This window comes from Pteropus medius, unplaced genomic scaffold (genome assembly GCF_902729225.1).
Source record: "Pteropus medius unplaced genomic scaffold, Ma_sr-lr_union100, whole genome shotgun sequence".
NCBI lineage: Eukaryota > Metazoa > Chordata > Mammalia > Chiroptera > Pteropodidae > Pteropus > Pteropus medius.
In genome coordinates this window covers 15,488,900-15,513,899 of record NW_024340696.1, presented here as the reverse complement: position 1 = coordinate 15,513,899, position 25,000 = coordinate 15,488,900, and the positions used below count along the sequence as shown (strand labels likewise).

Genomic DNA, 25,000 nt, shown 5'->3' with positions numbered 1-25,000 from the left:
TGCGATAATACTTTATAGGCAATGTTGTCTCTCACTCATTTATTACTCCTTAGGTTCAAATTCTGGCTGTTTTCCAACTTTGAGAGCTTCCGTTCATTACTATGCTCATCTGTAAAATAAGGCTAATGAATTGATCTAACTCATAGGACATTTATGGGACTTAACAGAGATAATACACAGGAAGTATTTAGTGCATGCCTGGAACTATTAGTAATAAAATAGAACAAATATGACTTATTATTATAAACTCTTAAAATCATATTTAATGACTACATGATATAATAGGTCATTATATGAAAGTCTCTATTGTACTCTTATAGTAGGGCATTTAGATTTTTTTCCCAAGTTTTGCTCAAATAGTTGCCAAATTACACTTTCTGATTTATTGAGAATAACTTGGGACCTATTGCACATTGTTCGTAAAGGAGATATTGCTTGTAGGAATGTCCCTAATGCATTTGACAAAAGAATGAGAAGAATAAGAGTTTTAGAATTATAAATTTCTGCATTCTTATTACATTGGCCTCTTACTTGGTGGGTGTCTTTAGAAAAATCACTTAACCCTATGAGCAGCTTGCTCACTGTTTGGTGTTAGTAGATAATCAACAATATAGGTATTTATCCTTATCATTAATGCCAGAGGGGCATTCCTAAGAGGCACTGTCTTCTATTAGTGGTTTGTTAGTTTTTAAAATGAAATGTATCAGTAGGCCTAAATTGTACCTAATGCCTAAATAATAATATTAATAGTTCTCCTGATCTAGAAGGTTCTCCAATGTGCCATCTCAACTTCCACCAACACAAAAGGATCCTAAGCAACAGCTGTCACTTATACATGATCTGATTTTTCTTCACTACAGTGTTAATAGTTAATATGTCTACTACTAAGTGGCAGGTATCCAGGACAGAGTAGCTGCAATGGTCAGAGATAGAGAAGTTCAGTTGGGTAAGTTTGTTCCGTGCCCTCAGAGATGTGATATTTCTTAGTTATTGTTTGTCAAGTACCAAACATGTAGATCTTTTTGAGGCTAAAAATATATTTGTATGTATGGTTATCTAATTTTAAGAAGAGCAGTGCATGTTTATTAAAAGAACTAAGAAAGAGATAAGCAATAATACAAAGCAACAAAATAGAACACATGATTCCTTCCCTGACCTCAGAAATGAACACTGTGAGATGTGTACACCTTGGTCTATGATTCTTCCAGATGGTACTCATCTCTTGCTCTTTCTCCCACCCACCCTCCCTCCTTCCCTGCCTCTGTCTCTCTCATATCATGCATCTCTTTATATATTTATATGTCTCCCTATATAACTCAGATTATGTATATTCTTATTACACTAGATTCTCAACGATGTATTGCAAACATCATCTTAAGCCAAGTAGCCTATATTTGAAGTATTATTATTATTATTGTTATTATTATTATTTTACTTTATTTCAACTTTTATTAAACCAAATCCAAGGCCATTTCAGTGTCTTACTAGAGGACTGCCTCACATTTCTGGAGGGGAGAAACGGTAGCTTCAGGCACATGACTGAAGTTCGACCGTGTCCAATCGTAGAGGTTCCAACATCACCACAGATGCAAGGTTCAGCACGAGCACTTAGGCCCAAATCTCCCTATGAAAGGTCCTTCTTCAGCTCCTCCACCACCTCCTGCGAGTCAGGGAACTTGAGTTTGCGTGGGGGCCCCTTCTTAATCCCAGTACGTAGTCTACAGTACTGCTGTCTGAGCCTCCAAGCACAGTGCCTGGCTCAGGGCCCGTGGAGATTCGCCCGTAGATGTGTCAACTCCTGCAGTGCTTGATAAAGACAGTCTCCTCCTCCACTCCCTTCTGGCTGCCAGCCAGCTTCTCTCACTTCTCAGCCAATGCTGCAGTATTATTTTTAATAGCTAAATATGATTCCTTAAAAAAAAAGTAGTGGAAAAGCTCCTATTGTTGGATATTTAGCCTGTCCACAAAATTTTTTCTTTGGAATATAGTATTTCATTCTTCTTATTAAATTTTATTTCTAACCATCTTAGTAATTGCAAATATTCATATTTATGTTTATGTTTTCAGAGATCAAGTTTAAATGCACATTTATCATGTGATTATTATTATTTGTATTTCTAAAAATCAGAAGTATATAATTTATTTTAATATCCTGGTGACGTTGACAAAATATCTGTTGTTCTAACATAGTTTACAGTCAGTTCAGATACTGGATAGATAAGGCATTGGTAGGTTACAAAAAATAACAAATTCTATTATCTAAACATTGTAAATTACTGCTAGGTGTACAATTGGGAATATTAGATACTGTATTAAGGAAAAGAACACTGAATCACCTGACTCCAAGCCAAACTTCTTCATAAAAATGCACCAATATTATTTAATCATTATAGATTTAGCAATCTGAACTGCACTTATATTTGAATAGAAGATTGCTTGAGCAATGGTCCTCTGAAAACTGGCCTTTGCATTACCTGGGATTAATGGTCAGTTCCTTGGCTAATATGCTAAATTTTCTGGACCAAGGCAAAAGTCATCTGTACCCTTACTCACCAGTCATTAACTGGAGTAATGATGGATTTTGTGAAAACATCATTGCTACCATAACAATAATTGGCACTTTTTGGAGATATAGACCTTCCTTCATTTTTCCTGATTATTTACTTTAGACTACTGATCAAGTGGCTACTTGGAAGAATTACTTGTTTTTAGCTCCATAATTATCAAATGCCGTTTTTTAGGATATAAACACACAAACCCACATATTTAAATTCTTATGTATAGGAAATGAACAAAAAACTATACTGACTGGATTTAGGATGTAATTATTCTCTATCTTTGTATATTCCAAGGATATTTTCTGAGATGGTATGAAATCCTAACAGATATGTGGGATTTTATGTCCAGCATATGGATACTTGTACAAGAGGTGGTTGTATAACTACTTTCAAAGATGAATGTGTGTGTGTGTGAGATTGTTTTTGTAGGGAGCCAGATTGTGACACATAACTTGGGAATAACATGAATCCTTTAAATAGTTTCCTATGTTTTTGTTATTTAAAATCCAAAAGAGGTAAAAAGAAGTTGGTTTCTTATCTAGACTCCTGCTAATCAAACCCTCAAACAAATGTTCATTAATTAGTATTGGAGATGATCTCTGTTTCATGGATAGTCTCTTTAAGGATTTAACTTTGGTCACTGTTCAGTTTTTTCTTCTATCTCATTTTCTTCTCTGACTTACTGAAGTTATTACTTACTGGGGAAAATAAGGAATAAATTATTAGTGTCATCTTCAAAATCACTGTTTAAGTTTTTTTCTTTTGTTTTCCTACTCAAATGATCAACTTGGTGATGAAGAATGATTCTTGAGGCAAATTTTAAATCTGAAGATGATCCTACTGCCTTCACATCCTGTAAACTATTTTAATTCTCCTGAAGAGGCCACCTGGTGACTATTAATGAGAAAATTAGTTTGAGTAATAGTTGTTGTCAGTGACTATGGAGCAAACTAATGACAATTACCATTCTTTACTGATAGCATAATATGTGCCAAAGCCCTTTATTAGGCATTTTACATATAATCTTTAATTTTTATCACCTCCCACCAGGAGATAGACATTATTACCTTATTTTTGCTTCGATATTTACTTACTTGATGAGCTTGGTCAAACTACTTATCTAGTCCTCAATTTCTTAATTGCCGAAAGGGTCATTAAAATATATATCTCACAAGATTTCTATAGAGATGAAAATAAATAATGTTTCTAAAGCACACATAATGACTAAGTGACGGTTGTTATGACCCCAAATCACACAACTAGTTAGTGTCTAGGAATGGGCTACAAATGTATAACTTTTTTTTTAAGAGAACTTATTAATTCACAATGGATGCTCCATAAAGGAGAATTTAGAGATAGTGCACTATGAGTATCCAAGAACATAATAAGATGCATGAAGGCACAGCAATTTAAATTCATGGAGATTTTTAATATTTGATGAAGCAAATGTAATTATAATTAGATTGTGGGAGTAATGAAGGTAAATTTGGTTATATAAATTTATATTCCTCTGCTTTTTATGTGATCAACTTTTTCCTTTTAGATGATGAAACAATGTCTCTCAATTTCTTTGTTTTGCTGGTATGCCTAACAGTACTAGGATATTAAGTGCTCATTAAATAATTATGATCAAGAGCTTTTAAAAGAGTTTCTCAGGACTACAGAAAGCTTGTTTCAGAGAGGAATTAATATAACAGATGGAGACTGCTATCCTTAGAAAGGCTCACTTGTGAAGTTGACCCTTTACTGGTGCCTAAACTTGAATTTTGGGAGAATCTCCACTCTTCTCAGAGTTGTAAAAAGTAGCTCATTGTGCCTAAACTGTAAAGTGTGGTTTATACTGAACCCCTGCTTTCATTCTGAGAGTCTGGGGTTTCGGTACATGCCAGGCAGAGGGTGCCCATGTTATCAGCCCTCAATAAAAACCCTGGGCACTGAGGCTCTAATGAGTTTCCATAGTAGACAGCATTTCATTTGTGCTGTCAGAATTAATTGCTAGACAAAGTAAGCACATGCTGCGTGTGTTCATGGAAAGAGGACTCTTGGAAACTTGTCCCTTATTCCCTCTAGACAGGGCCCATAAACCTTTTCCCTTTACTGATTTTGCTTTGTATCCTTTCACTGTAATAAATCATAGCTATGAGTATGACTGTATGCTGAGTCCTCTTACAAAAATCAACAAAACTAGAGATGGTTTTAGGGACCCGCCCCTCCAGCACATTCTGGTTCAGGAGTCACCAAGCTTTTTAAACTTGTCCACCCACATCAGCTTTAGGCAGTACATTTTGCATGCAATGACAAACTTCCAGGGCATGAAAAAAAGGATAGGAGTAGAATGAGGAGAAATGGAATGAGGTGTGAGATAAAAAAGACAAAGAATGTAAGGTATGAGGTGAAGAGGATAAATGGAGACAGAATAAACGAGGTTATTAGTGTCTTTGAATGATTAAATGATTATCTCTTCTCCCTTCAGCTGGTTTCAGAACTAAGTGAAAAACAAGGCAAAGGGAGAATGTGGAAGCCAGATTACTATCTTTATTACTTATAAAGACAGTGTTTTACTTTATAAAGGCATAATTATTGAAGTCCCAATGGGACTTCTTGCTATTAGAATTAGACAAATTTACCTATCCCATAAGATTATGTCTGGTTTCTTCTGTTACCTCCTTCGGTTACTTTTATTGAGTTCCTTATTAACACAAGGAAACAGCAGTAATGGAGAAGCATTATTACTTAACATTAGAGACTACGGCAAACAGAAGGACTCATAATTATTCCAAATGTTCTCCAATTACTCAGAAAGATACGAGAGAGTTAGACTCCATGAGTATGGAAGGTCAATATTAGGAATTCACAAAGGGTAAGATCTCCTCTGTAAGAACAGACATTTTCTCAAAATAGATTTTTTCACAAAGAAGCCTAAGATATTTCCAATCAGAAGTCGAGAATTCAAAGTCAATTTAGAGAAAAATCTATTAGCAAATTAGAAAATTAAAGAAAGGTGAAGTTTTGGTATAGGTGGACCAAATGGATGTTTTTTTAAATTTCCTGAGTATTTTGAAGTTATGCTGCTCATTTGCAGTATTACCTGTGTGCTGTCAATCTTATTAGTGAGGTTGTAGGTTGAGCTGTTTTTCTGGATATCTCAAATAACAGTGCCTACAGATATCAGTCTGTTTCTGATTTTACATATAGTAGTCAAGACCAGAAAGGGTTAGGTTCATGATGTCAGGAACCTGCGTTCTTTCTGTCTTGTTTTACCTTCCCTAGGGGATTGCCACCTACACATGGTTGAAGATGGCTTATACCTTTATATATATTCTTGCCAGCAGTAAACAAATATAAATCCCATAAATTTAAGAACATTGCCTGGAAGTTGTGCATTTTATTTTTCTTGCATCATATTGTGATCTTAGATGCATAACTGTTAGAAAGTTTGGGATGCATCTTTATCTTTTTTTTTTTTTAATTTTCTGGGAAGCCATGTATTCTGCTTCTAAAAAAAAGAGAGAGAGGGAGCCTTTACTAGAGAAGGAGAGAATTATTATTGAAGGGCAACCAGTATTTATTTGTACATTACATCCCTTTAGCCATCTAAATATCTGGGTTCGCCATTTGAACTCTACCATTCTAACACATTCATCCACTCCTCTGACAAAAAATCTCAGACTCTCATCTAGGACATCTAATTTTATATCTAAGCTCTATTTATTACAATTCTGAATGTAGTATAGTTTTTTCGGTTATATTTGGAGGGCAAGAGTGAGACATTGGTCCCACTGTTCGTTCAGTATCTCCGTAGGTACAGAGCATTCATTCTGTGGATGCAGACTGCAATTAGGTATAACATAATTCAGAAGTCACATCAGTAGCTACAGTTTACTTAATTGTGGCAACTTCCCTGGCTGTGGCAGTTTTAATAATGCTATGGAATCTTTCCTATATTAGTGGCTCTGGATGATGGCAACAATTGTGTGTGGTTCAGGAACTAGCAGATGTAGGAGGAACATCCCAATTTCATAAACAGCATCCTGATTATTAAAGAGTCAGAAACTTCCTTGGAGTCCAGATTCTATGTTCTGATTTTAGGAGTAATTTATTAAGGCATAAACTGGTTTATTTCTTCCACCTTTATAATGATTTTGTAAGACATTTAACACCCTATAATAATAACTCATTTCTGCTTAAACTAGCTAACGAACTCTGTTCTTGGCAACTGAACCCTTCTGACATGTTAGTAAAGACATCTAAGAAATAAATCATTTTACTTTTTTGTTCATTGATGTGAACAAAAGAGAAAATGCTCTCAGACAACGTATAGTCTAGTAATTGATAGCTAGTACTTACAATTTGCCCACGTGCCAGGCATTATCATATCATCATTTTCCAACATTAATATATTTAACGTCAATAGTCATTACCTATGTATTAGGAATGACTATATCCTTGTTCTATAGATGAGAAAATTGAGTTTTAGAGAAGTTAAGCAGATCCTGAGTATATAAAACTTGTATACAGTCCAGATAGCATTTGAAATTAGATAATCTGGCAGAACAATTATGGAACTAGAAAGATCATTATTAGAATGATCATTAAGCATATACCAAATTAATTGCAATTCTGACAAAGATGATGAAGTACAAGATATTAAGACAATGAAGAAACAAGTTGGAAAATGGGTTGAAACCATTGGGTATATTGATAGATGCAGTAGAAGGTTCTATGAGGGGGAGCCATGATTGAATTACATTTTTTTTTTTTTTTGCAAAATCACTCTGACTGCTGAGTAGAAAATGATTTGAAGTATGAGCATGTTCATATATCTAGAGATCAGTTAGATGGATAGTACATAGTGAAACTGGCACAGTCATGGTGCCAGCTATGGCAGTGGCAGTGAAAATGGAGAGAAGTGCAAAAATGTGACCGATTTTTTGGGGAGGAAGATTCGAGAAGCAGATGATTGATATAATATTGGAAATGAGAGAGAAAAGCTAGTGGAGGGTGATGTCCAGATTTCTGATTTGAGAAAGTAATTAGATTTTGATGCTGTTTATTCTGTATTCATAAACTATAGTTAAGAGAAGCATCCTATGGATATAGGAATGACAGAGTAAGTGTAAAGCAGTAGAATTGTACTAAGAACTCGGTCACTAATATCCCTGCCTTAAGAAATATATGCCAAATTTTTCTGAGCAAATGTAGTATGTTAGTGAGCTCCATAATATTGATCAAAAAAGAATGATCTCTATTTCCCTGGAGACATACTAATCTTGTCTGGACTTATTCCATATGTCACCATTGCTTAAAATTTAAGACTAATCCTTTATTAAAAATTTCTAGTAACACTTTATGAACTTACTCTTTCATGGGGGGATAGGATTCAGAATTGATGCTTGAATAGATGCTTTGAACAATATTCTTTCTTAAAAATGGGTTGTGAACCACAGATTAAGTCAACAGGCCTGTAAGAAAGCACAAAAAAAGAAGTTTTAACTCTTCTCAATCAGAATATATAACTTATTCTCATAATTATTTGAACTATTTCAGATCACTAATAAGCCAATTAACATAGGGTTAACTTTTTAATATACTTTAAATTAAGGCAGCATACTATATAAAACATGGTCTCAATTAAAAAAGAAAATAAAGTTTTGAAATTTTACATACCAATGCTTTGCCATATTTTTCCATCAGTAAGTTCCGTGACTTAAAAGTGTTTGTTTATTTGACAAACTGCTTTTATTAGGTATTAACAGCTTAATTTTTCTGTTCTTTTATCAAATAACACATTAGTGTCCAACAGAATGTTAATGAACACAATGATTTTTTAATTAGAATACTATAATAATGTAATTTCAGCTAAAGCAAATAACCTTGATATTTTACTTAATGAACTACAGCCTTAATGAATGCAGCCTTATTAAGGATCTGTTGTTCTTTAAAATACTGAAAGTCAGGCGTAAGTCCTCAATGTGCATATATGGTTCATTTTGACATACTGAGAAATATGACTGAAATATTATTTCACTTCTTTAATGAAGAATTTGAGGTCTAATATCCAAAGACTCAGAAACTATTGATTTAGAGGAAAATGAGTCTTTTAGTTTAAAAAGCAAGAGAAATTTTATTTGAAAATTTCAGAAAAAAAGTGAATGGAGGGTATAGGTTTTGTATGGTATGTCTTGAAAATCTCTTCTGAAGGAAAGGATCCTCAAGGTTACCTGAAAATAATGAAACAGGAATTCAGCTTTGTATTGAGGTTACGAGTTATCTAAATATTCTTCTTCAAGTCTTTGCCTGCTCAATTCCAGGTCGGTTACTCGTCTGGTACTAAGTATAAGGAATACAGCCTAGAGTTATCCTCTCTTAAGGCCCATGCTTTGCTAATCATCATTGAGTTCCTTAAGGAGATGCTTCTTGCTCTCCTGGAAACACTTCCAGACATCCAGAGACTCAGCTGCCTCCAGTTTCTGGAGTAGAATAGAAATGGCTGTGAACAGTGAAAGCCACTCTGTATTAGGCACACTGGTGAGCATGTTGCGAAGCATTGGTTGCTTTGATCCTGATAAAGCATTGTGTGATAAATTGTACTGTTATCTACATTTTATAAATAGCTTATAGAGCTTAAGTAACTTCCCCAGAAACACGTAGCTAGTAAGAGGTAAGTAGAACCAGAATTTTCATTTAGATCTGTCAGACTCTGAAGCTGAGGCTCTTAATTACTATACAAACCCTACTTTATAGCTTTCCTTTTTCTTAACTGGATAGTCACACTTACTTCCAGTAATTGAGAGTTTCGACACAAGTTTCCATGTTTATAGGCAACTTGGATCGCTGATAATATTCCAGGATCTTTAAATTTCACTTGAGTTTCCTCAAAATAAATTATTTTAGCTCTTCCTGCTTCCCTGAACTTCAGAATTATTGAGATGTTTAGCCCTTATATCAGGAAAAATAAATGTATGTGAGTGTGCATTCATGTGTATAAATAGTGTGATTAGCACAGTCCAGTTATCAAGGAATTATTCCTTTCAAATCCCATCAAGAAATGACAATTCAGCATTGGTCCTTAACTGGTTTCTCTGAAACACTTTCCTAAAGCTGATAGTTTCCTTAAAACAAACCATTCACAATGGCTATTAGAAAATACAAATTATTACAACTTGCATTCACATATGGTTAAGAGAATCACAATGAGTTTGTCTCAAATTCTGGGTTCAATACATATTTTAGACAGAGAAATAAACTTTGAAGTACTTTATGTTTAGGTGTCAATTTCCAGTGGTTTTGTTGTGAATCTATTGAAAGTTGTTATTATCATTTATTTTTCATTAAAATCACTCAGACCATATCCTCTTTCATAATATAGAAAATACTAGCTGTGATGACTTAGGTTTTATGGAAGGTGACTTCAGATCACTTCATCATGTGCCCAGAAATCTTCTTCAAGCAAATTTTAAGAACAAAAGGGCATAGAATCATAGGTTTACAAAATGGCTTTTACATATTCTCTAGACAAGACAGACAGGAAGATGGAAGTGACTGTTTGAGAGCAACACAACCTTCTAGTGGCAAACAGGCATAGAATCCTACTCCTTAAAGAAGTCTGGTAAAATTCCTGCTAAATAAATGGCTCTCAATATCTTGTGAACCCTCAGAGCTACAGAGTTACTGCAAAAGTTTTATGATTCATGTGATTCACCAAGTACCATCTATAGAGAGACTAAAATATGTCTTGCACATAAATATATTTCTGCTCCTTAAGTTTTTTTAAACATGTTAATTTATTTTTTCCAAAATGTTACTAAATTAATACTATATTTTAGCTAAAAGAAGACACTACCAACTCAAGAGGCACTATTATTTTTTGTACCTCTAGGAAAAGAAGACTGTAGCCAATTATAATTTTATGACACCATTGATTGAAAGATGCTTACTAATTTTAGAGCTGTTAAAATGAGAGAATAATGTCAATCTTAAAATAGGTAAAATACAGCAATCTATCATTTTCTTGTGCTATAGATACGATATATCTCATAGTCTTTCTTCAACATCAAATACTTGGAACTACTAGATCACTTCACACTATAATGATTGACAGGATTTTGTTATGATAAACTGACCTCATAGGACCATGATGAAGATTATCTGAGCAAGTGCATATAAAGCTCATAGAAGAGTGCATGGCACACAGTAAACAATCAACATTAGCTCTTATAATTAACCAACCACCATTACCACATTTACCACCATAACTTTAAGGGAGATAAATTTCTATGAAAAAGACAAAGATTAGCTATGGAATCTTTTTTTTTTTTCCAAAATCCCCAAGGCAATTACTTGGGCAGCCAAGTAGGAAAAGCCTAGGATGAAAATAATGTGGCATTTACTTTTTTTGTTCTCTCAATATTCAGTGATAATCAAGAGGAGTTGAAAACTATGAATGGACTTGTCATTCTCATTCTTGAGCATTGGAAAGATACCTTGATTCACTTCTCTGCATATGGAAATACCCAACTCTTGAACTTTACCAGCTTGAAAATTAAAAGAAAAATATTACTAACTACTAGGCTTATAAGCTAAGATCTGGAGAGTTATACATGCAAATGAAATTCCTGAGTTAATTTTGCTAACATTGGGGCATTACTTTTTAACTATTATTAGGAGTATGCCAAGCATTTTCATATGGAATTTTAACTAAACTTTTAAAAAATTAAATTTAGGATTAAAACAGAGGATAAGTTTGTTTTCATTTTAAGCTATAAGTAAATTAGAAGGCAATAAGTTTGTACTGTGTAACATTCAGAGGGAAGAGAGCAGAAAGTATCAACAGAAATAAAACAGTGACATTTAAGGATTTATATGTTCCAGGCAATGTGTTTAACATTAATATATAGTATCTTTAATTGTCACGATTAAGTTTAAGAAACTTTAAGGAACTATTTATGTCTCCAAGATACAGCCAGGGACACAGGCTCAGAGTGATGAACTCATTTGGCTATGATCACACAGCTAGTAATAGAAAGAACTAGTGTTTGAAACCAGATCTCTCTGACTCCAAAGTTCTTTTCCTTAATCACCACACCAGATGATGTGTGCTTTCAGTTTACATTTTAGAAGCAAGGGTTAAATCTCTCTTTGCTATTATTGGTTCTACTGTTTCTTTTTTGGAGAAGATCTCTTGATAATGCTCTTTCTGTGGCAACCCACAGAGTCCCTATAGGCATGGCTCACATCAAGCCATGTGTTTTCCTTTGGAAAATGTTATTCAACAAATACCAATTAATACATGCTATATTGCATTGCATACCTGAGAAGTCTGCACAAGGAAGATGTGGGCACATAATTTAGGAATCTACCATCTTGTAAGCATTAAAAGCATATGAGAATAAGGAGCCTTGCAAACTTATATAGATTCACTGAATGGAAGTACACATTTTATTCTCTGACATTTTTCTACTAGCATATATCACACCATTCTAAAGTTGAATGGCGCATAATCTTTCTTGCCATCATAACAGGCAAATAGGAAAAATATATCTATTATCTCTGCTTCAATATGAACTGTCCAGATTCTGGTCCTTTAGGAATCAATGCAATGCCCATATTGTCTGTCCTAACAATGCTTTGGACATCTGACAGTGTCATTGTTTCTTGCAGAGGAAGCTAAATATTGACCAAAAAAAAAAAGTCCTCATTTGGCCATCATGGTAGTCCTGGAATTAATCAGAAATGTGATTAAAAAGAGTACATCTTCCTCCACAAGTGTACCATTGTAAAGTGACTCAGAATTCTCTTGTAGTGTGTGTGTAAACGAGAAGCAAAACTCTGGGAAGGCTGATAAAAATGGGTAAGTTGAGAAAGTCAGTGAAATGTTTGTGTTTTGTGCCGCGTTCTTAATCTCATTTTGCCTACGAGCTTAGATTTTGATAGGAGAGGTGCCGATCACAATTCCCTGGGTCGATAATTCCCTGCTTACCTGCTAGTGGATGGGCAAATTGCATTTGACATTTTTCTATAAAATATTTAATTTACTAATCTGCTTGTGATTATAGGTAGAACAATAAAGTGATCAGGAGAATCAGGGAAATAGCACTTTGTGGGGTAGCTAGAATTTCTTTTTGTCAGAAATTGTTAAATCTTCAAGATTTGCTTCACGGACTGTTAAATATCTGTTGTGTTCAAAATTTGCTCAGAATTGTCTTTTTTTTATGTCTTTCACAACCTGGTAAAAAAGAAAAAAAAAAAGATGCCCTCATAGCAGTGTGACTTCTCTCTAGCACTTCGTTCCATTCTGATGCTCTAGGCATGAGGTGCAGGGCATTTCATATTCTAAAAGGAAAACATATAATTTAGCAGCCAAACCATTCATTGGTGAAAAGGGATTTTATCCTTTGTTCAAACATATTATCACTATAATAAACACCTAACCTAGCTATTTTTCGAGACCTCTGGTTCAAGGAAAAGATTTAATGGGAGAAAAGGGATGGAGAAAATCAGCAATAGGTCAAAGGGGAAAGAAAAAAATGAGAATACGAAAACCAAAGAAGAAACAGTCACGCAGGGATAAACAGGGAAGGAGAAGATAGTATCACAAGTTTTAGAGCATACTCACTTGCACAGAATTGCTAGCTATGCCACCTACTTGCCAGTTATAGGACCCTGGACAAATTGTTTCATCTTATTGCAAAATGCTTGTGATAATACCTCATAGGACCATGATGAAGATTATCTGAGCAAGTACATGTTTGTTTTTCATGTCATTGTGAGAATTAATGGCATTTTATATAAAACACTTAAACTGATGCCTGGCACAAAGTCACTACACAATGAGCAGGAACCCTCTATATCTCTCTAGGAAAAAAAAAAAAAAAGCATGAGATTTGCAGTGATAATTGGGGAGGGGTGTAGATTGCCAGACACAGCTGTCTCAGATATCATTCAGGGTCAGCTACACCAGATGCTGCTAACCCCTGAGTCAATCTTTAATTTTGTGTTAATGTTGCTTCATTTACATATTTAGAAACCAAGCAGGAGAATGGTCGGACCCACTGGTCAACATCCACATGCACCATGTCTGAGATATCTTCATCAGAGCTGATTCCATGTACATATTTATCTGAGCACATGCAGTTCTGTGGCATTTTCTTCTACCTGGACTTCCTGAGGGCTGATTTAAGGTGCACATATCAATCAGAGCCTAATCAAGCTCAAAGCCGGCGGCTTCTCAGGGGATGAGACAAGCGACCATAGAGATCAGTTCAATCAAGGTGGCCCTTAGGTTAAAGGCCCCACCTGAAATAAATCTGAAGAGTGCCTTTTAAATTCAATGAGTACTGATGAAGCAGCTGCACATAGGGAGATCCTGACTGTACAGTATAAATACATCCATCCCAGAGCAGCAATAAATAACACTCTTCGGTTTTTATGCATAATGAACACTGAGTGGTAGCTAGTAGCTTGGCTGAATTTTAATGACACATTCTAAGGCTACTTTTTGTGTGTCTTATCATCAGAATAAAAGAATATAAAATTATGAGCCTATACACTATGGTATGTGCACTCCTGCACAAACATAGGGGAATGTGTGTGTGTATGTGTGTGTGTGTGTGTGTGTGTGTGTGTGTATGTGTGTGAGAACACATATATTTTGTTTATTAATTTACTTTACATAGGACTATTAAATGCAACTTTATTTTTAGAAAAAAAACATTGGGAATCACAATAGTTCAGAGTCCTTTGGCTCTCATTATTTTAAGGTGAGGTTTCCCTGCAATAGATGGATAATAAGGTGAACTGAAATCAATATATTTTCCTTATCCTGTGGGACCTACTGATAGGTCCAGAAGTTTAGCAGGCAGAAATGTCTTCTCAGACAAACATATTTTTTTTTTGAAGCCAACAGATAATCTTGATGCTGGTATGAGTCGAAGCCTGTTGGGTGAGAATTCTCTACTACATCCTTATAGGCCCTTATCATTTCATGTCTTCTTATCTATGTAAAATAGAAACAATTATCCCTTATATATTTTCTTAGAGAGGTCCATTGATTCTATAAAAAATAATGCTGTTTTAGGTTCAGTCTGTTTCACATGGAATTCCTCACATGCATTTCCAAGCAAGGTCACTTCCTTGCTTTTTGTGATACATTTGAATTAATGATATATTTAATGTCTAATCACAACTTCTCATTAAGAAAACTTGATTGACAGATACGATAACTCATATGTACATATGCACCTTTCCTATGATTCTTCACATAAGCTTAGGGTCTGGAAATTAGATAGTTATTTTCATTTTAGTAGACAATCACTACCTTCAGAAATCCTCAGAAAATACAACTGTGTCCCAAGTGACTATAAGAGTATTCACTTATTATTGCCTCATAGACATTGCAAATAATGTGTCGTTAAAGATGAAACAATGCAGAGCTTCGGAAAGTATCACATTGCTGTCCAAACAGGCAAGTAAAATGTAAATTTTAGAACTTAGCCATGTAAGAAAAAAAAAAAAAAAGAAAAAGAAAAGAAAAAAATGAGTAGGAAGTCCTATTAAGGTAAGTGTACATCTAAATGCAAAGTAATTTCTCTAATCCAAAGTTCAAATAAGAGCAGAGAATCAGTGGTTTCTGTTTTTCTTTAGCTTTAATTGGAGATGGTGATTATTTCCTAGAAATTTTGAGTGCAAGGTATTATAACAGAAAAAACTGGTGTTTGGTTTGACATCCAGTGCCTATCATTTAAACGCTGTGTAGCTTTGTACTAATCACTTATCCTATGTCTTCCTCTGTTTCTCCTCCTGGAAGAAAAGAGTAAAGACAGCTGAATTATGTCCCTTAGAAAATGTCTTGACAGTACTGTTTATAAATACTTCAGAGTATTACAGTTACAGACATGAACTCACTCTTAAAATTAACTTCTGGAATCATTTTGGATGTGAGATTAACAAAACAGAAAGTTATAGTTACAAACCGGACAGCAAGAGTCACTGTGACTTTTATTATGAGTTTAATGTTGTGGGGATGATGATGGTGATTATCGAAATGATGATTAGGTCAATACGTTGAAAGCAAATGGACACAAACCCAGTCCCATTTGTGGATAGCGAGGACAAAGTGACCCTCTCAATATCTCTAGAACATTGGATCGAGGTAGAAATTGCATTTATTCTAGTCACCTATGTCTGAGCTCCCTCACCATCTTTCTTCAATTTAATAGCTCATCAATAGAGACGTAGCATCTCTTTCCTAAACTTATATATCCAGATAGTGCAATGTACCTTTTTGCCCTGTATTTCACACAAACTATCCACATAAGGCCTTTTTTTTTTTTTTTTTTTGTATAACGGACATTCCTGAAGATTTTTTAAAATTTACCATGAGCGAACAATTTAGCAACACAATTTAAAATTGAATATTAAACATGCCTATTTCTTCAAATCCTTATTTCTCTCCAAACTCTGGACTTTTGTGTCCATGACTGGCCACTCTCTTTTTTGTCTCTCTGGGCAATAGTGCCCTTTTCAGGAAATGTGTGATGAGTCTCCTAGCAATCCCAAACGACCTCTCTCACTACATTATACAAAGCAGTCTGATCCTCCTCAGAGGCTATGTTAAGTCTCAGTTACAAGACTGTATCTACATATCCAAAATGTAGTTGGAAAAAATGAATTGATAGAGATAATCTATAGCCAAACATATGGGCCTTTTAGACAGTGGTAAAGATGTCAGATTTTATTTTCGGCAAATTGAGAAGCTACTAGGGGGTTTTAAATAAGGAGACAGAAATGATCTCTAATGTATATTTTAGAAGTATCACCTTGTACGACAAGGGAATTGACTAAGAGAAAAAATAGTGGAAGCAAGCAAACCAATTAGGAAGTTATTACATTCATGCAGGCAAGATATAATGATGATTTGTACAAAAATGGTTATTAGTAATAGAGGTGGTGAGAAATGGTCAGATTTTAGAAATATATTGAGAACACAACCTGCAATATTTTTTATGGACCATAGATAGCATGTGAGGGATAAAAAAGCTTTTTCAAGTTTATTGGCTTCATGTACTTGAAAAACGAAGATACCAATATGTTAAATAGGCACTGCTGTAGGAAGGCAAGATAAAGCCATGGTGAATTAAGAGTTTTAAGACATATTGAGTTTCAGGTGTGTTTTAGATATCCCAACAGAGATGTTGAGAAGAAAGTTAACAATGTTGAGAAAGAACTTGAATCTATTCCTTTAAGTTCAAGGGATAGATTTAGACTGAAATTTAATGGCGGTAATCATAATAATATAGATGCAGTAATCATAGTAATATAGATACAGCCACAAGTTTGGATGAGGCCATCTATGGAGATTAGTGTAGAGACAGAAGAGTGGAGATCCTCAAAATAACCCTAGGGCACCTCAATGTTTGGAGATCAGGAGAAGAAGGTAGGATGTGGAGATGGAGCAGCAAATATGTAGGAGAATCAGGAGAGAAGCCAAGTAGAGAAAGTGATTCAAGACGATATGACTGACTGACTGATTAGAGGCTGCCCAAAGGTTTGGTCAGATGATGACCAAGATTAAACTAGTGAGTTGGTAACCTCGAGAAGAGCAAGAGCAGTAGAATAGCAGAGCTAAAACCTGATTACAGTGCATGCAGAAGAGTGTGTAAAGGGCAGGCAATGCATAGAGAGAACTGTTTGAGGAGTTTTGCCATACAGAGGAAAGTAATGTGATCGACGGTGACTAAAAGGGGGCGAGGAATTATGAGAGATGTTTTTGAAGTTTTTTTGGTAGAACATATAGTATATTGATGATAGTTCTAGCATATGGATGATAGTTCAGAAGAGAGTGAAACTTTGCTTTTGTAATTAAAAAGGATGATTGCAGGAAAGAAGCCCTGGAGTTATGTTGTTTGTGGTAAATGTGCGTAAAATCAAAAAGTAAAATGAAAGAAAAAGGCCCATCTTAGAGGTTTAATAAAGGCTGGAATTGACACATATTATTTATTCACATTCTGATAAACTTTTCACAACAATACTTTTTATTGGAAATTAATGTCGTTGAAAATAATGTTCAAGAAACTTGTAAGAGACATTGGCAATTGTCATTCTTGCCTTCCCTCCTGGTATCGATTCTCTCAAGGAGGAAATGAAGAGAGAACAACCTGGGGCAAAGTGACTCTTGAGCCTAAACACCTCCTGAAAACTGGCTCCCCCAAGGCTTTATTGAAAATTGTTGATGGTGAGAGGAGTTGGGGGAAGACTCAGATCCTGGAGCACTCGCACGATTTTATTCTCTAGAGCCAGACCTGGATCTCCACGACAATTGCCTGTTTCAGGAACCGGCCTCTTTTATAAGTCTTTTTGTTTGTTGGTTTAATTTGTAGACAACCATGCCTGAAATAAGCTTAACCTGCTAGATACTGAGCTTAAAATCATGCTACTCCATAATGAAGGTCATTGCCAATGGACAAGCAAAGAGCTGGCTGTTAAACTGCAGAATTTTCAAGGACTTTCTATGAACTCCAGCTGTAATTCCAGACTGGTATTTCAGTAAGTCAGAAAGGACTTAAAATGGCCTATTTCCCCTGCTCTTTCTGGCAATTTGCTCTAAGTGCTGATTATTTTGTCAAGCCTTTGGAGCTCAACCCGCTGACTATAATATCTGCAGCCTCCGATGGACTGTGGTTAGAGCAGTAAATGTTAGAAATGAAATGTCTTGTTTATTTAAGAAAGAGTTGAAAGTGAAACAGGTTCTCCTCTGCTTTGGGGAAGACTGAGTAAATGCTAATGGAAAGTAATTGGGAGTCTATTTTAATATGAAAAATCAAATGCTGATAATCTCAAATGCACAGTATGACAATGAAAATGATTTCATTATAGAATAAGGAGAAGCTTTGAAATAAAGCAATCTCTGTTTATATTTTATTCAGGAACTTAAAGAGAGTCACACTTAAAGTGCAAATCTGTCATCCTTTATGCATCTGTAGTTAGCAAACGTATTAGTTCTCAAAGAAGGAAAGTTTTACTTATTAGCACTTTAAAATTCTTGATCATGAGAAGTCTTTTTGTTTTGTTTTGTTTTGTTTTTAATATGAATAACATGTTTTTAAGAAATTGGACTGAGGGCAAAGAAGATCCCCACAATTTGTTACAAAGCTTGTGACAGCTGATCTGAAATGTTCTAGGAATATTTTAAACATTAATTTATTTCAAAGCTATGTATGAAATTCTACATTTTAAAATAATATCAATCCAAGGGGACAGGTGTTTACATATTCTGCAAAACTTTAATTCCCAAAACAATGCAAGATATCATGGGTTTCATTTATTATGAACATGTATATTGGAGGCAGGACTATTTAATTCCATTTAATAAATATTCTTAAGCCCCTTATTATATGTTCAATATTATACCAGGTAGGCATTAAGGCATAATGAGAGTAGAAGGGAGAATTTGGGGAGGATTATAAAATAATATGATGCAATTCATCTTATTTATTAAAAGATCCAGAAGCTAACAATCTATTTTTGGACAGCTAAAGATATTCACGATACAACTAAAGACCAACAATTCTATAATCAGAGTACCTAACAAAAACTATAACAATCCTGATAAAAATTATTAGAGCAGTTTAAATATGATTTACTTCTATTCAGTAAATGCTATAGGAAATATAGGGCTTTATGTTTTATGCTGAGCATGCAGAAAGATGAGGGTTCTTTGACATACAAGGAATGAATTACAAGGGAACATTGAGGCTACAGAGTTATGCAGACTGAGGAGAAAGGCACAATGAGCACTGCCAGGCCAGAGCACGTGATCAAACTAAGCCAAGAAGAAGCATGAAGAATGAACAGGTCTCCGCAATACTACTCTGTTCCTCCATACCTTGCTCCATTCAGCTGTGCCAGTGTGCTCTGGAATATAAGCTAATGCCAGGGAAAATCATGTGTGAACCAACACTATTTCCTTCTATGTTATCATTTCCTATTTATCAAGCACAAACAGGCTACTTTACATTTCAAAGATATACAGTGTACATTGTATCATAACAGATGGTACATAGGAATTTAGTGAAGGCTTAATAGGTGAGAGGGATTTTGTCCTAAGCCAGAAGAATGGAGTTTGAATAAATAGAATAGATTAATCTCATATGTCAAGAGCTAATGATATTATTCAAAGCTAAACTACAGCATTGTCAATGTGCATATCAAGAATTATGTTACAATATGTTAAGTTCTTATCTGGGTAAATTGGTAAAGAAATAAAAGAATTTAGGTGGCTAGAGCAACTGAGAATTACGAATCCCCTCTTTTTCCTCCAGAGCATTCCTTAGGGATGTAGAAAAAGCATAGAATTTGAAAATCAGACCCAATTGGGTATAAATAAGAGATCTGTTCTTTTTAAATCTGTGATGTTGAATGTCATTTTTGATTGTCCCCTTTACTCCCATCTCCCCTCACATAAATCAATCAACTAAAACAACAAGTTCCTGTCTAAATTACAATAAAAAACTATGCCAACTCCAAATTCACTAAAAGTGGTTGTTTAATTGGGCTTTTCTCTGGATAAACTATGCTTTATGTTGTTGTTCTATACTCATTTGACAAAGTCACCCTAAATCACATTCTATCTCTGAGAAGCCATTTAGTTTAAATCCTTTATTTTACAGATTAGAAAATGGCCCAATTAAAACAATAAGTAGAAAAATACACAATAGTCAAATTATCTATTAGAAAGTAAAGCAGAAGAGACACTCAATAGATTAAATTTAATTGATGATTTGATACTAGATCGTTGGTTATAAATTAAAACCACAGGTTACTCCGGCCTTTGGACTAGAAATGACAGAGAAACTGTGCCATTTTTAATTAGCAACGTTGGCATTTTAGGCTAGTGTGGTGCTTTGGGAAATAGTTACATTTGAGTGTTCTCCAGCAATACCGCTGGACATTTGGCAGTTTAAAAATCCTTTGACTTACTTGCTAAGGAAGCGGTAAAAATCACATTACTTGAGGACTCTCTTTTCTGAATGTCTTCTGTCTGACAGGGAGCAATTTTTATGCTCTCCATTCAATTTCTTACTTTCTCTCCCACGATGCTATAGGTTGCCATGTGAATGTTTATCAATTTGAATTAAATATCTCCTCTGTAGAGAATTTCCATATTATTCACCTTAAAAATATAAGAAATAATTAGCTAGCCTTTCTTTTCCAGTCAAGTCAGTGTGAAGGAGTGGGTAACTGGAGGTGAATGATAGGCGTGTGCCTAGGGGCCCTAAAGCCAAGGAGGATCAAAAAAGATGCAGAGAAAAAGATGTGACTCAGACCTATGATTCAAAACTGGATTAGCAACTCAAACTTGTTATCACACATTTTTGTCTGATGAGTATTCTAAACTTAACTAATGAATAGTTCCAGTCACTCTAATATATAACTCAATGAACAGTGCAAATGACTTAACATGACAATTAAGTTCTATAACTCCCCAACACCCGGATTACTGAAGCATTTCCCATTCCAAGAGACAAGTGGAAATTATTGTGCAAAAACTATTTCAGTTAAAAATCACTGAATTCTTTTTTAGTTGAAATTATTAAGACTGTGAAGACTTTAACATTTAAAGAGAAAATAAAACACAAAAAAGAGACAAATTAGCTCCTTTTAAAATCACTTCAATATGGACTTTTACTGTACTCAATAATTTCCAGTCTACAACTTCTTCAGGGCTCTCTCAGTTTTTACTTATATTAGTTATCTATTGCCGTACAACAATGTTATCAAAACCTTAGCAGTTTAAAAAAATTATCTCACTATTTCTCTGGATCAGGACTCGAGGCACAGTTTAGCTGCACCTTCTGCTACAGGTTTTTACAGAGATGCACGCAAGGCATCAACCAGGTCCAGAGTTTCATCTGGCTTTGACTAGGGAAGAATACTCTTCTGAGCTCACATGGTTATTGATAGCGTATAAGACTGAGTGTCTCAGTTTCTTGCTGTCAGCCAGAGGTAGCCCTCAGTTCTTTGCCACACAGGCCTCTCCATTATGGCTGCTTGCTCCACCAAAGTCATCAAGAGAGAGTCTCCTAGCAAGAGGGCTGTTTAAATAAAAACAAACAAAACAAATAATCCAATTAAAAAATGGGCAGAGGACCTGAACAGACACTTCTCCCAAGAAGACATGCAAATGGCCAATAGACATATAAAAAAGATTCTCAACTTCACTAGCTATTAGGAAAATGCAAATCAAAACTACAATGAGATACCACCTCACAACTGGTTAGAATGAATATTATCAAGTAACAACAAGTAACAACAAGTGTTGGAGAGATTGTGGGGAAAAAGGAAACCTCATACACTACTGATAGAAATATAAATTGGTACAGTCACTATGAAAAACAGTATGGTGATTCCTTAAAAAAATTAAGAATGGAATTATCATATAATCTAGCCATCCCTCTTCTGAGTATCTACTCCCCAAATTTGAAAATATTTACCTATAAAGATATATGCAACTTGATTTGCAGCATTATTCACGGTGGTCAAGACATGGAAATAACTTAAGTACTTTTCAATAGATGACTGGATAAAGAAGATGTGATATATATAAACAGTGAAATATTACTCAGCCATAAGAAAAGTTGAAATACTGCCCTTTGTGACAGCATAAATGGATCTTGAGGTTATCATGCTAAGCAAAATAAGCCAGACAGAAAAAGTTGAGAAGCATATGATTTTACATATATGTGGGCTATAAAACTGAAAAAAAAAAATCAAAAAACAAATAAGACCAACAAATAAAAACTCATAGACACAGACAACAGTGTAGTGGTTACCAGAGGGAAAGGAGGGAGGCGAGAGGTAGATAAGGGTAAAGAGGTTTAAACTTATGTTGAAGGAAGGAGATTTGACTTTGGGTGATGAACATACAATGCAAAATACAGATGATGTATTATCAAATTAGGCACACAAAACTTATATAATATTATTAACCAAAGTCACCCTGACAAATTTAATAAAAAAGAGAGTGTTTAATCTTATGTAACAAAATCAGGGAAGTGACATCCCTTTACCTTTGCCATAATATATTGGTTAGGAGCAAATCACAAGTGCTGCCCTCACTTAAAGGGAAGGGGTGACACAAGGGCGTGTGTACCAGGAGGCAGGGATAACTGGGACTCATCTTACAGTCTTCTGCAGCACATGTCCAGGAAATGAGAATCAGTGGCTCTTACTTGGCTGATGGCTTTGAACTGATAGAGATAAGAAACATGGTGCTTGATCTTCAGAGGAACAAATTTCAACTTAAAATGTGTTTCTAGAAATAGATTTCATGGATGGGTGCAATTTGGTTGGTGGGGGGGAAGAAATACGAGGAACTCATATAGGATCGCCAATGCTTATTACACCAAGAGTATAGAAAAGAAAAACAAAAGGCTAATATAATTATCATTAAAAAAAAACAACAACATAGAATGATTAAACATGCCACCTCCTCCCCAAAAAGGAAGAGCAAATGTCTTAGAATAAAGAATATACTTTTTATTAAATGGCGATATTTTCATTTAATACTTTTATATTTTTGCTTTTCTTTTTTACTACAGATCAGTGAAGTTAGTCACCACCTCTCACCATTTCTAAGACTGGCATTTGGGAACATGAGATGAGATTGTTTTCCTTTAATAATTTAAGGTGTATAACATGTTTAACTCCCGAAAATTTATCTAGATTTACAACAAATGTGGATTAAAATGAAACATAAATAAGAAAGGGAAGAGAGATCATTAAAGCAAGCTGATGGGATAGATAATATTAGATGCCTTAAAGAAATGAGCAAAAAAGTAGGGCACTCGATTTGGCTTTACTGTCTTTGGCATCAAGTTTCTTTATGTAAATGGCCAGTTTAGATTAAAAAAAAAAAAGTGTGACTTTAACTGAGGAGAGTTAGAGAGTTGTTTATTCAATCAAAATTTAGCCATGAGTTCTTATGTGAAGAACTCTTATCTTCCTTATAGTTTTCCAGAATTTTGAGCAATGCTTTTTAAATAGAACATTCTTAAAATTCAGAGAGGGAATAATATTTCTTCTGACATCTCCTTTATCCTTCTTTACACCCTTTTAATCATTGTGTACCCTGTAGTAGGTAGGGTGGGTACAGGAGAGGAAGACTGAGTGGGTTCTAAGAACAATGTTTTGTCCATGTGTATGTGCTTTCTGATAATATTGCCCCATACAAGATCATCAGACCCTAGAGGATTTTAATAGAGTAGTGTTAGAGATAGGGATTGAGTGGTCTAAGTGATTACGATGTCCTCTGTCTCTATGAAATCTGATGATTTTCTTAAAAATAAACTTTTGTGAGATATAAATATTTGATAATCATATAAGTCTAACTCACCCTTTTTTGTTTGCCTTTGATACATTATATTGGGTGCTAGAGCAAGCTATGCTATTGGCCTAAGGTGAAGAAAGAGGTGACATATGCAGTAATGAAAAGCCCAGTGGTTTAGAATTAATAAAAAGAATGAGTGGAATTTAATGAAGAGCCCTGGGCAGACAAGAGAAATAAAAATGGAAATGCTAACTCTCTGCTGCATCTATTGCGAGAGTGAAGACCATTCTCAGCAATCAGACTGTTGACATTCTAGAAAATGTGGATATCACTCTGAAGGGATGCACAGTTATTGTGAAGAGCCTAGAGGTACCCTGTGGAGGGACTTCCATCACATCAACGTAGAACTCAGTCTTCTTGGAAAGAAAAAGAAGCTCTGGGTTGACAAATGGTGAGGAAATAGAAAGGAACTGGCTACTGTTCGCACTATCTGTGGTTATGCTCCGAACATGGTCGGGGTGTGACACTGGGCTTTCGTGACAAGATGAGATCTGTGTATGCTCACTTCCCCATCAACGACATTATTCAGGAGAATGGCTCTCTTGTTGAAATCCAAAATTTCTTGGATGAAAAATACATCCGCAGAGTTTGGATGAAGTCAATGTTACTCGTTCAGTATCTCGAGCCTAGGAAGGTGAGTTAATTCTTGAAGAAAATGATATTAAACTTGTATCAAATTCAATTGCATTGATTCAATAAGCCGCAACCGTTAAAAACAAGAATATCAGAAAGTTTTGAGATGATATCTACATTTCTGAAAAAAGAACAGTTCAGCAGGCTGATGAATAAGATGTAAGTTGTCCAGCTTTAGAAACAGCAAGATGTCACTGATTCTCATGCTTATTTGTGATATTTTAAAGATGCCATAAAAGCTGTGTATTGGTTTGAGGAAAAGAAAAAAAGGAAATAAAAAAGCTTTTCTGTGCAAAAAGCAAAGGGAGAGTCACAGAATTACAGCATCTCAAAGCTAGTTAGAGAAAAGAAAACACAGAAGAATGGAATTCAGACAATCTCTGAAAAGCATGGTTTAGAAAGGTATTACAGGAGTCTCTTAAAA

At 34.9% G+C, this 25,000-nt stretch overlaps 1 pseudogene; it reads left to right on the top strand.

Moving 5' to 3' along the window:
• Window positions 1-1,535: 1,535 nt before the first annotated feature.
• Window positions 1,536-24,732, top strand: LOC120609290 (60S ribosomal protein L9-like; annotated as a pseudogene).
• The last annotated feature ends 268 nt before the right edge of the window (window positions 24,733-25,000 follow it).